Source organism: Octopus bimaculoides, chromosome 5, assembly GCF_046866305.1.
Source record: "Octopus bimaculoides isolate indiv1 chromosome 5, ASM4686630v1, whole genome shotgun sequence".
Lineage (NCBI taxonomy): Eukaryota > Metazoa > Mollusca > Cephalopoda > Octopoda > Octopodidae > Octopus > Octopus bimaculoides.
In genome coordinates, this window is record NC_142932.1 from 4,997,319 (window position 1) to 5,011,312 (window position 13,994).

Sequence of the window (13,994 nt, forward strand, 5' to 3'; positions counted from 1 at the left end):
TCTCTTTTTTTTTTTTTTTTCTCTGTTATATACTTTTGGAAGTACAGATGTAGTTTTGTGTGGCTGAGGAATTTGCTTCCCAATCACATGGTTCTTGGCTTCAGTCCCACTGCATGGCACCTTTGGCAAACATCTTCAACTATAGCCCCAGATCAAACAAAACTTCGTGAGAGGATTTGGTAGACTGAAGCTGGCATCACTTCATTGTTATAAATGAATGCTATTCATTTGCAATATTCTGCAAAATCATGTCTGGCCATGGGGAAATATTGCCTTGCTTGGAAACAGGTAAGTGTTGATGACAGGAAGGGCATCCAGCCATAGAAAATCTGCCTCAATAAATTCTGTCCAATTCATGCAAGCATAGAAAAATGAATAATAAAATGAGGAAAAGGGGAAAGGATGAGATACATGTGTTTGTTCATTCATTTAACATCAGTTTTGCCATGCAAGAATAAGTTTAGATGAGTAGTTATTTCAGGTGGAATTTTATGACCAGACACTCTTCCTGTTCCCAACACCTGCCTGTTTTCAAGTAAGAGACACTTTATTCCAGATATCTTGAAAAGCACAGGGTGACTAAGCAAAATGCCAACAAGAATGTCAATATCACTACTTCTCTCAGCTGGGAGCAAACAAGGAAAATTAGCTTTTGTTGCACCTTCATGCACATACACACTTCTTTCAGGTTCCAACTACCAAATCTATTCACAAAACTTTGTTTGGCCCAGAGCTATAGCAGACATTAAGGTGCTACAGAGTGGGACTGACTTTAGGACCAGGTGGGTGGGAAGCAAACTTCTCAACCATACTATATATGTATGTATGTATATATATATATATATGATGGGCTTGTTGCAGTTTCTTTCCACCAAATTTCCTCGCAAGGCATTGGTTAGCCTGGGTCTGTAGTAGATGCCCAAGGTGATGGCACGCACTGGAACCAAATCCGAAATTACATTGTTGGGAAGTGAACTACTCACTTAACCAAACATCCCTGCTTTTCTCCATGTGTGTGTGTGTGTGTGTAGTTTTTTATTCACTTGCTGAAATGTCTGAGGCAAACCTTGGAAAAGTCAGGTCAACCAATTCCTTATAAGTGAATTTGGTGAACAGAAATTGTGTGGAAGCTTGTTTTGTGTGTGTGTGTGTGTGTGTGTGTGTGTGTGTGTGCATTATTGTGTTTGTCTTTTGTGCTATCCTGTCTTTATGTTAACGCCATTTGGCTTGTATTGATTTGTTTGCTTCTCTATAACTTAGTGGTTTGACAAAAAAAGAAGCCTAAAAATTAAGTATGAGTCTTAAGCCCTTTGAGTGCTCCTGCATGACCACAGTTCAATGACTGGAACCATGAAAGGAAATCTACTCTATTTAGTTTGAAATTAATCATATGTGATAAGTTTAAGAGAGTGTAGAACCAGATATGACTGAGCAGATGTGTTACGGAATTACTGGTGGTATTTTACTGTACATTTAAGGCATCACAATTCTCCATATTTCGTAGCCTTAACATATGAGAAATAGAGACCAGATCAAGTTGGACTGATGATGTTCATACATCAGTTTGTTACCCAGAAAGTTAAAGCACTGACCTTAAGTGGTTTTTAGTGTTGAAAACATTTTTTCCAGCGGTTTTTTATGGCTTAGTCAAAAGAGAAAGCATTTCTAGGAAAATACATAAATTAAAAGAAAATTAATCCTACCAAATATAGTGGATTGAAGTTCTGGAAAGGATTGGGAAGTGACACACAACAGGAGATAAGAGACTGGAGAATTGGATAAAGAGGGCATACATCTTGTTATTTCAGCATAGCAGAGGTTATTGTGTCCTTGTAGTGAAGGTCGAGGGGTAAAAAATAGCATGTCTATGAGCTTGCGACTGTAGCATACCTGTCAATCTCAGCTAATCAATCAGTTGTTGTCTCTAAGATGCTGAGGAGAAACATAGACTATAAGCATTGAGAATGGTGGTTGTTGATAATTGTTTCTATCACTTGAAATGTTAGAAGGAACAAATGTTAGTAGGATCAGAGATGGTTTTTTTTTTGTGGGGGGCTATAATGTACTGTGTTTCCATAGAATGGGCTGAGATGAAATAGCTTGGTGAGATTATGAGCTAATAAACACAATCTGAGGGCAATGTAAGAGATATTGTATAGGGTAAGTTGTCTTGTTGGATTCAAACAACCAAAGAAGTTTTTGCATAGGATAACTGAGTATGAACCAAGTGGTGAGGAAATGGTGTATTTTTTGCAGTAGTTCCCAAATTTTTTTAGGTTGCCATTCCCTTGGCACCTAAGCCACATTCCTAACGCCCCCCCCCCCCCCACACACTCACCATCATTGCTTTCTGCATCAAATTCAAAACAACTGTATTTCACAAATAAAACTTGACCATTATTTTGGTTTCTTTTACATCCATCACCCCCTTTTGGCGTCCCCATTATCACTCTTCTTTTCTTCAACAACCCCTGAATTTTTCCACTGCCCCCAAGGGGTCAGTACCGTCCACTTTGGGAACCACTGCTTTAGCAGTTAAACCGATCATATCCAGCCATAATATTCTAACAGTTTTATGTTCAAATCAGATTCCACTTCTCACACCTACACTATAATGTTATTCTAAAACTAAGCAATCACATCATCAAAATCTCAAAGCAACAGGTTAATGTATGATTAATTCAAAACAATGTGAATAAATATTACATTTGACAGGGAAATCTGAATGCTAAAGGGTTAAAGTACTGAGTTTCAGAAATGGAGTGAGTGGAAATGTCTCCATTTTCTCAGTTGGTTTTCTATTTATGGCACATTTTAATTGAAGAGTGGTATGTAACGGGATTCCACAAAGTTGATAGGTACCTTTTGTCAAAGGACCAGAAGAACCAGTATAAGAGGTGATAAAGCTTACTGACTGTGTGGAACCATCTTTCAGTCTTCGGATGTTTTTGATCAGAACTGCAGATTTGGAAGGATCTGAGGGGATGAGTTTCAGATTAGAAAGTCGATTGGACATAAGTGAGAAACTATTAGAAACAAACAACTGATATCGACTCTTTGTTGCCTCATAGATCAAAAGTAGCTTGGCTGCTGGTCAGAGAGCATCTTTCTTTCTCACTTCAATTATGGCCTGTCATCGTGCAACAACACACTTCTTACACTTTCAACTTGACTAACCTTCTCTCTCTAGTAGTCACTCACAGATGAATTTACTATCTACACAATGGACAACAAATAACTTGTGTACATAAACAACTTGAAGTATTTGTCACCTACATTGTAAAGAATGATAACAATATAAGAGACCATTTCAACTAACAATATCTTCTGTTGTTTACTAGGTCTGTATTAACATTATACATGATCATTATAATTGGTAACCTCCGATGTTTATAAACTGTTAAAATTGAATCTTACATTTAGCCGTTACAAATTGGTGACCAACATTTATTGATCATTAGACATAAATTTCACTTACTGAAAGTAGTGGAAATTATATCAAACTCTTCTAGGAACTCTCCAGAGATAGCTGTGACTATTATGCTACCAACACTACTTCAGAAGACCTACTGCATGAAGATAAACAATTAAATTTTAAATATTTTTCTTATCTATATATATACCATGCACATTGTACCATATGCAGTTGAAAGTTCTAGCAGTATTCACTAGCAACTTCAGCTTAATAAAAGATGGTTCTATAAACTTATTTGATTCAGCTGGAAACAGTTGATATCTCTGAAGAGATACTTCAGATCAGTATGTCAATAAGTGTTACTGCAATATTAGATAGCTAGTGTGTTGATAAGTGTTGTTACTAACGTGTGTGTGTGTGTGTGTGTGTGTGTGCTTTGTATTATTTTGATTGAGGAAGAAATGTGCTAAGAGAGTGGCTATATAGTCACTAAACCCATCAAAACTCCATTACTCCTTTGCCTTTGAAAACAGACTTATACCTATAATAACATCAAAAGAGATGAAGACATTGGATCTTTTTAAATTTCTTCTCACCAGCAGAATTTTTTCAAATTTTCAACATAGATGTCATTTTGCATGCTTATGACGAAAATCATGTTTATTTTATCATGAAATTGATAGGTGGTGCCTCAGCATGGCCACGGTCAAATGACTGAAACAAGTAAAAGAATAAAGTAAAAAAATAACTAAGTTACAAGCCTTTGAAATTATGGGATTTTAGCTAATTGAAAGCCTTCAATGCTGACATACCAGATGTCGCAATTGTCTGTTTCCATGGGAACAGCATTAACATCATCACTCTTCCTCTTATGTCTGTGATTCTGTTTTTTATTCCTTGGTGAAAAAACAAACCACAGTCTGTTGTGTGTGTGTGTGTGTGTGTGTGTGGAGAGAGAGAGAAAAAGAGAGGGAAAAGGTAGGAGTCAGTAGCAGTATGGCTGTTGATTACAACAATTACTTATGTGAGGATTACAACAATTACTTATGCAAAGGATTTACTCTGCAACCCATTAAAGACTGATCGTCCAGGCAGAATTGTAAAAATTTATGAGACAGCGTTTTCAAAGCAAAAATTTAACAAAAGTAGAATGTTCTCTGAACTGGGATTTTCAATGGTGTGTCATGAGACATGGGAGTTATTTCTTTACACTCTGCTTTCTTGGGATTGAGACGATGCAATAGAGGAGAACATTCAACAATCGGTTCTGTTGTCCTGCGGCGAGCATACTTGAATGTTCCAGAGATACTAGACTACCAAATTCTGCACGGTGAACCACAACTTTAAGTTTAATTGCATTTCATTAAATAGTAACATTAATGCAAAGGCTGCTTCCATGGAAGCAGGCAATTGCGACTTCTGATATGTCACCAATGGAAGCTTCTGGTTGAGTAAAATCACATACTTCAAAATCTTGTAGCTTTTTTAGAAATGATCTTTAGAAAACATGAAGTGATTTTCCTCATTAGCATGCAAAACTACTCCAGTGTAGAAAATTTGGAAAAAAATCTGATTTGGGGAAGAAATCTAAAAAAATCCCAATGTAGTAATGGATACAAAAAGACGAGATGGTCTTGGACAGAGTGTCTTTAACAAAAGTCCCACTTGATTAGGGTTGCTAGGTGAGGTAAAAATAACGATATATTATAAACGGCCAGAATACAATAATATTATATACAATAAACAGACATTATTGTTGATGACATAAGAATGTATACACTTTCGGGAGAACATGAAAAAATTCTTTTTTGAAACTGGATCTTGAAGTACACATGAAGCTATAAATAATAGCTTGTAAATATTGGGTTGGAAAACTCTTTTAGATAGAAAAAGACAAAGACTGCCCACGTAATTCGAATCTACATCTTCTGTCGACATAAGATACATTCTACCATTGTACCAAAGCAATCCTTCGAATTTCTATAGTTCTTTTAGAAACTCTCTTCTTACCAACCAGAATTGTATACTGTTGACCTTATATGGATTTACAAACTTTTAAAAGAGCATGAAATAATTCTTTTTTAGAATTGGCTCATGAAGTACATATAAAGGCGTTCTTCCATTGTACCAAAGCAATCCTTCGAATTTCTGTATCCATTTTAGGAACTTTATTCTTACATTCTACTATTACACCATTGCTTTGATCCAACAGTAGAAAGCCTGTCATGCCTAAAGGAGATGTAGGTATGAGTGCCAGGAGAGGCTTCAACTTTTTCTGTCCAAAAGGGCTTTTCAACTGAATATCAACAAGCTATTATATGTAACTTTTTATGTACATCAAGATCCTATTCCAAGAAAAGAACACACTGTATTTTGGATGCCAAGTTCTTCTAAGATGCAGTTTTATTCAATCCTCAAACATCATCACCTTTACATCTGAATGAACTCTTCTCCCACTCCCTATTTCCATTCCATCGAATCTGTTTTTATGTGTGCACTCTATGTAGAATTCTTCTCCAAGGGCTCTTTTTTTTTTTACCTTTATTTTAATTTTATTTCTGCAACTATAAATTTTATTTCTATCTGATTTTCAATATCATTTTGTACGTATGTACAAGTGAGAACATGCGAACTAGTAACATAGTTTCCATTATTCGTGTGTATGTGTAGTCCTATTTATTTATTTATATGTATGTCTCTGTTCCTATCAACCAAATGAGTGCTTGTTTATGTACTGACATGTGTGTGAATACTGTTTTTGACAAGCTTCCAATAGCGGTCACTGACCTAGACAACAAAACATCCTCCCACTTAAACTTTCTTACACTGTTCCTTCCAGTTCTAACCTTATCACTTTATTCTCTTTTCCATTTGCTCCCTCTCTCTCTCTCTCTCTCTCTCTCTCTCTCTCTCTCTCTCTCCCTCCCTCCCTCCCTGTCTCTTTCTGACCATATTCCTCTCACTCAAGAGCACCTACAATCTTTCAGTTATTCCCTGTGGCATACAAACTTAGTTCTATCCATCCATCCATTTTCACTACCTACTATTCCTGAGAGGGTCATATGGGTAGAGTCCTAAGGTATTTCCTCCATAGGCTTCTTTTCAGAAGCAACCCTCATTACACTTTCCTGCTGGATTCCCAAGTGTAACCAACTGAGACTATGTATATTTTGCAATCATCTCACTCTTGGTTTACCCTTAGGTCTCCTGTCGGTTGGCTGAGCTTCAAGAATCTGTCTTGTCTTTTCCTCTGGCATTCTAAATGACCTTTCAACGTGAAGAAGCAGTGGCTTGACCTGAAGGCGCTCCTTGTTGAGTAGCATTACTCCAGAGAATCCTTCAGAGGAACCCTATTTCAGCCGCTTGTATCCTCAATGGTACGCCTAATAAATCCAAATCTCGCCAACACAGACCACTTTTCCCCTAGATTCTAGGTTTTTTTTTCATTTTTTTTTCTGGTGAGGAGTTTGTTTGTTCCTACTATATACGTACCTCTCACCCTAAACCAAGATATTCCAGCCAAGTTCCCATTATTTTGGTAAGTCCCACTTCTCATAACCACTTAAAAACAGCTACAAAATAGTACTCTGCTTTTATTTGTCTTTCTTTTATCCAAGTCAACATTACCCTCTTATATTTTATGCTACTTTCATGATTCTACAGAGTTCTAAGTGCATTCATCCAATCATAAAACCCACTTATTTTGAATGATGTTTGGCATTTATAAAACAGATTTCAAACAAAACAATGTAGACTGCCCTTGTTCTTTGAATAAACTAACCGGAATTTCATCCTAGTCAAGGCGTTTTTCAATCTTTATGATTTTTTTTTTTTTTTTTTTTTTTTTTTTTTTTTTTTTAAATAAATTGCTGTCTTGCATTAAACAATTTTGTACGAAAGAATTGCTGTCTTCATCCAGCTTGAGATCACTGCATTCTTTAAAATCAATGAATTTGTTTTGGGGATCATATTTCTACTTAACCTTTTTTTTTTTTTTTTTTTTTTTTTTTTTTTTTTTTTTCTACTTTCAAGCAGACATGGAAGTACAAGAAATACATGATCCCTCTGATCTTATTTAAAAGTGTCAACAGTGGGTTGCAATCATTTGATCCATTCGTACTGGATCAACTTGTTTCAGCTGTACATGATGACAAAGTTCACTTTGTAAGGTAGTTTGATAGCTTTTGATATCTAAAAAGTTCATTAGATTGCTTCTTTTCAAATTTGCAATGAGTTCACGAAAGTGGATACAAAAAAGCAATCTTTGTTAAAAACGGAAAATTTTTCCTTCAACACAACAGGACAGGGCTTGATTATAGTGGATAAATAAGATTGAGAAACATGCAAAATACCTTTATTCATGTCTCTAAGTCAAGGATCAGATTCAAACTTATGAAACAGAAGGGATAAAATTTAAAAAATTAAAAAGGAAACACTTCTTAAGCCATTCCTTGAGTGTTAACACAAGGTTATTGGTTTGTAAAAGTTTTGTGCAAACTGTTTAGGACAAAAAAATACATACAAAATTTCAATTTGTATAATTTCTCATAAAATTTTTCGTTTGCTACAAAAACTTCTGTACATGAAATGTCCACTAAACGATGATAGAATGTAGCTTTAGCATTATGGTTTGCAGTCATAAAAAAAATCTAATGTCCGCTATAATATTAATATTCTAAATTATCAATTACGAGCGTGGCCGTTGCCAGTACCGCCTGACTGGCTCCCGTAGGATTTTCGAGCGAGATCGTTGCCAGTGCCCCTGGACTGGCTTGTGCGGGTGGCACATAAAAGACACCATTTCGAGCGTGGCTGTTTTCGTGCGGGTGACACGTAAAAGCACCCACTACACTCTCTGAGTGGTTGGCGTTAGGAAAAGGCATCCAGCTGTAGAAACTCTGCCAAATTAGACTGGAGCCTGGTGTTGCCATCCGGTTTCACCAGTCCTCAGTCAAATCGTCCAACCCATGCTAGCATGGAAAGCGGACGTTAAACGATGATGATGATGATGATGATGATATACTCTATTTTAATAGATGGGAGTCATTTTGAATAATAACTGAGAACACTAAGAACTTGTGCTTGTAGCAAGACTCAAAAATGAGTCGCCGAAGTTAAAGCCATGTCATAACAAAGGCTTGTTCACACGAGCGGTCAAGAACATATTGAGCAGGATCAGTGATTATGGGGAGACTCCATCACAGATCATCTTGAAATATAGTAGTCTGGTATTGTGTAGTGTATTGCAGTATAATAAACGAGCAGTGTAGTAGCATATGCTCTTTGTGCAATATATGCAGTAGTGTACAATACTGTAATGCAGTGTTTCTCGCAGTGGGATCATCTCTTAGTGGATTCTGGTTTAAAGTTGCTTCACTAAATTAGTGCCTACTGACCCAAATTGAGTATGGCGCCTAAATATACTACTTAGTCTGATTAATATTTCTCTCATGCAGTGCAACAAGATGGCAGGGCCATGTGAGAGTTTATTGTCTTGTGAAACTGAGATACAATACAGCACCAGTTATAAGATGATACAAGCTCCAGTCCAGATCTACCACTACTCTCTCTCTCTATGTAACTATGTATCTATGTACCTGCCTATCTCTCTCTCTCTCTCTATGTAACTATGTATCTATGTACCTGCCTATCTCTCTCTCTCTCTCTCTCTCTCTCTCTGTTTGTGTAACTATGTATCTATGTACCTACCTATCTATCTATCTATCTCCCTCTCTCTCTAAATATATATCTTTCTTTCTTTCCTTCTCTTTCTCTCTCCACTTGATAATCACCACTCTCTTCTAATACAGTTTATGTGACAGTTTAACTTGTTCTGTTTCTCAAATGTTTTGTTTTCAGCTGAATTGTTTATATGTTAAGTAACATTTAAACAACTACTTTCTCCTTGCTACATTTCAATTGATAAAACTTAAACAGTCATCACAAGCCGACAGGTTTATAGTTTGCAAGAATTCTGCTTCAAAACATTCACGAAAAAACCCAATAATATGACAGAAGAACGGTCATAATGTTAAAATATAATAAAAATAGCCGTAGTGAAACAACCCCCATTTCAACATCCGGGGTATCTACAAACACTTGTGGTGATGCAGCTGTCCTGAGATGAACCAGACGGCTTCTTTCAACCATGGACTCTTTCCATTTGTTGCGAAAGAGATGAGTTCATTTGCATCAAGAGTTATTGGCTTATTCTTTTCTTAAGCACCTGGATGAGGGGTTCTGTACCTTCAGTGTAGTTGGAACATAACTGCCAGAGAAGTTGGTGATGAGGTAAAGAAATTTCTACAAATTATGCGGTGACATGGATGCAAGAAATTTGGGGATAGCCGTTATTTGTCTCTCCAGTGGGCACATTCCGTCTTTGTCAAGCATATGATTAAGATCAGCCAGATATGATGCACCTTTATCATGGTCGTCAGTCACATATTCTTCTGAGGCTACTTACAATGTAAAATAGATTGCATGTGTAGAGAATCACCATTCTAACGTTTAGTTGAATTTTCAAATATTTTATTAACCCACATAGTTATTTCTACAAATGTACATCCAATAAATTAATGGAACAACGTTCAATGAACAGCTAGTAATTTTCTGTAATACAATTTGCTGAATAATCATGTGAAAGTAGTGCAAGAAATTTAAATTACTGCATATAATTAATGTATGTTACTCGACACAAGTTATGGCTGCCTTTCATCCTTACAGAGTCAATAAAATAAGTTCCAGTTAAACACTGAGGTCGATGTAATTGACTTACCACTCCCCCAAAATTGCTGGTCTTGTACCAAAATTTGAAACCATTATTATTAAGGTTTATGTTGCAAGTTTATATTGCACTAGCAGGTGCACCAGCTTATTCTTGAGATTTGTGCAGCATTGGCTTTTAAGGATGCATATTTGTGTTTGTACATCAATTCAGCAGTTTCGAGGAATTGTTTAGTCGAGAATGATTTTTATGAAAATAAACTGAACAATGAATTAAGGTTATTGAAAAATTAGGATTTAGATAACATATAAGTAATATAAAATACAGTATAATCAAGCAGATGTAAATTTAGCGAAAAATATTTGAAAACCAATCGATGAAATTTTTTTAGATTTTGCTTGTAAGAGCAGATGTAAATTTAACGAAAAGTATTTGAAAAACAATTAATAAAATTAGATAATTCCAGTATTTTATTCAAGATCTCACTTTATACAATATTTTGTTGAGAAACATCATGTATATGCAATGTTTTTCACAACAGTAATTCCTCGTTGATTTAGAACAGATGCAAATTTAATCAAAAATATTTGAAGAACAAGTAATAAAATTAGAAAATTCTAGTGTCCAGCACAATGTCTCACTGCATAAATATTTAGTTAAGAATCGTCACTGTATACAATGTTTTTCATAACCATTCCTCTTCAATTTATTTTCTCTTCTCTCTAACCACAGCTACATCCCTCCACAAACTCTTTAAAGCAATCAAATCTTAGATTCCCAACCAGGAATTGAAATTTCTGTCTGAATGCTTCTTTCTATTTTTCTCTGGCTTTGCACTCAGCAGTCAACATCCTCACCATCTTGGGTCAAATCCAGTTCAACCTAGACAACCTATAAAATATCCATTGTTACTTTGCTGCACTTTAGTTACAGAAATCCAGAGAACAATAGAAAGAAGCTTGCAGAAACATACAGACAGAAATTTCAATTCCCTGGTCGAAGAATGTAGGATTTAATCGCTTCAACTCAAAGCCACTTCCCCCTCACTGGATGTCTTGCTGTTCAGCCACAGCAGATAACAATCAAGGTCAAGATGATTATTTCCCTTTGACAGCATAACATTCAAGCACATTGTGACAAGCAAAATAACAGATTTTTTTCTTTCCACACTAGCTTGACTGAAAAAGGATTTTGCTTTTAAACAAAAGCACAACCTAAATGTATGATTGTTTTGCCTCAAGCCAACCCCAATCATGTAAACCTATAATCAAAATATTTACCAGCCATGCCAATCATATTTTTTTCCTTGGTATTGTGTATTCTATTACAGACGGCTCTTCCTCTTACTTATCCTTACTTGTTTTTCAAGTGGTTTTTCGTATTCCACTTACCTCTTCAAAAGTGCAGAACTAGGAAATGATTTGTTGACAGGGAGTTGTCAACAAACAACATCTGCAGCTCAGGGCTTTTTTTTTTTTTTTTTTTTTTCAGAATATAAACATTGACACAAACACTTACACCATCTTCATCATCATTGTTTTAATGTCCATTTTTCCATGCTTACATGGGTTAGGTGGAATTCATTAAGACATCTTTTCTATAGTTAGATGGATGCCCTTCCTGTTGCTAACACTCACCTGTTCGAAGCAAGGTAATATTCCCCCATGGTCAGACATGTTTGCACTGAAGACTGGAAATTAATAATACTACATATACAACAATCTGCTCATTTACAACCATCAGGTAATGTTATGATAAGGAGTCACAAACACACGCACACATATCCGTGCATGCATACAACAAACTTCTTTAGATTTCCAATTATCAAATCCACTCACAAGGCTTTGGTCAGTCTATGGCTACAATAGAAGACAGTTGCCCAAGATGTCATGCAGTAGAACTGAACCCAAACCCATGTGGTTAGGAAGCAATCTTCTTAACCACATGGCCATGCTTCTGCCTATTGCACAAGTGAACTAACTTTCCTGTCAATATACGAAAAAAAAAAGTACTTTGCAGATAATAACTCACACTTGTATTGAAGTTTAAACAGACAATCATATGGTCAGAAGTCCAGACCCTTTACTTTGCAATCTACCAATCCTCCTAAGGACTGAGAAGGTCAAAAGACAAAAACAACATTCAGTTTGTAATCAATATATTTTATTTCCATCTCTAAACTTTTGAAAACACAACAAGTAAAAATTTTAATTTAAAAAAATATCACAGGTAGCAGTGACATTGACAAACATATTGGACTGTAATATACTGTGTTGTAGCATATTGTATATCACATGGCATATTGGATACGGTATATCAATATGTTAGAATTGCATGTCGAATATTGAACTGAGTATAGATGTGTCAGTATGGCATATTGTATTGTATTTCTGTATTGTTATATTGTATGTTGTTGTAGTGTATTGATATTGTATTGTGTATCATCAGTATACAAGTGCAGTATAGCTGAGTGTTTAAGAAGTTTGTTTTCTCTAGCCTTGGGTTGACCCTTCTCTTTTTTGTGTGTGTGTGAATAAAATTGGGTAGACAGAAACTGCATAGAAGCCCTTTGGGTGGATTTGCCCTGTTATTCAAAAGTATGGTTTTGTCACACAATAAATATCCAGACTGTTGCCATAGTAATGAAGCTCAAGCACGCAGAGTAAAGCCACCTGGCACAGATTGACCTTGAACTCTGCTGTGCATGCACACTAAGTGTTAATGTTCTAGCTCACTTCTGTTGTTTACAGCAGAGCTTGGAAGGAAGGTGTGTAGCGGGAAGAAGCAGAAGGAAGGAGTGGCACAAACTTGGCAGACATATGTTTCATACCCAAATCTTCAGTGATAATGGACTGAACTGAACCGTAACTAATCTGCACAGCCTTTGACAACTCATGGATGGTGATTCGACGATTTCCCCTCACAGCTGGATGCACATCAGCGATATTTTTCTCAGTTCTACTGGTTGCAGGTCTCCCGGAACATTCAACAATATCAACGTTTTTTCAGCCATCTTGGAAACGTCTGAACCACTCATACACTTGTGTGCAGCTCATACACTGCTCTCCGTACACTTTCTGTAACTTGTATGTCATACCAATTCAGCAATTGGAAATTATATTAAGCATACACATGTCTGTGGAATACTTAGTCATTTACATGTTAATTCAGGAGTAGGTAATTCACATGACTGAACAATTGCATCTTCATCTTTGAGCATCAGCTATCCACCACCAGGAGTATTGTACTGAACATCATTAATGTATGATCTAGCATTGTGTATCATTACTGTATTATAATGGTATTATAATACAGTCTTGTACCAAACGTCTGCAATGTATAGTATTATGCAGTTGCAATTGTTTTGTCCTAAATCAGCTTTGATCAATGATCAAAAGGAATTCCAGTTATGACCATTCTGTCATTTTTCATTGTTTTCCAGTTGTGGCCACCCTGACTTTTCAGTATATTCCTTCTCTTTTCTTTTTTTTTTTTAATAAGATGGTAAAAGTGATTTGAGGAAATTTTGACTTATTTCCAACAGGTTAGCATTGAGACTGTCCCATTGTATTATGAAGCATTATATATTAGTATCATATTTGCACTGTGTGTTAGCAATTTATTATATGTTTAAATACACATTACATTACAATGATTTTACATTGCTACATAAGTGTCAATGTATGATGTATGTGTCGGTGTGTATGTCTGTGCGTGCGCTGTGTGTGCGTGTGTGTGTGTGTGCGTGCGTGTGTGTGTGTGTGTGTGCGTGCGTGTGTGTGTGTGCGTGTGTGTGTGTGTGTGTGTGTGTGTGTGCATGTGTGTAAATTGTTGAATTCCAGAATTATTCCA

General features: G+C 36.1%; 1 protein-coding gene across 1 annotated transcript in view; it reads right to left on the bottom strand.

Moving 5' to 3' along the window:
* Positions 1-12,288: 12,288 nt before the first annotated feature.
* Positions 12,289-13,994, bottom strand: part of LOC106880936 (eukaryotic translation initiation factor 4E type 3) — a 57,944-nt gene continuing 56,238 nt past the window's right edge. The window contains exon 8 of the mRNA XM_014931113.3: positions 12,289-13,994. This exon is cut by the window's right edge and continues 8,324 nt beyond it. The gene's annotated coding sequence lies outside the window, so the exon portion shown is untranslated.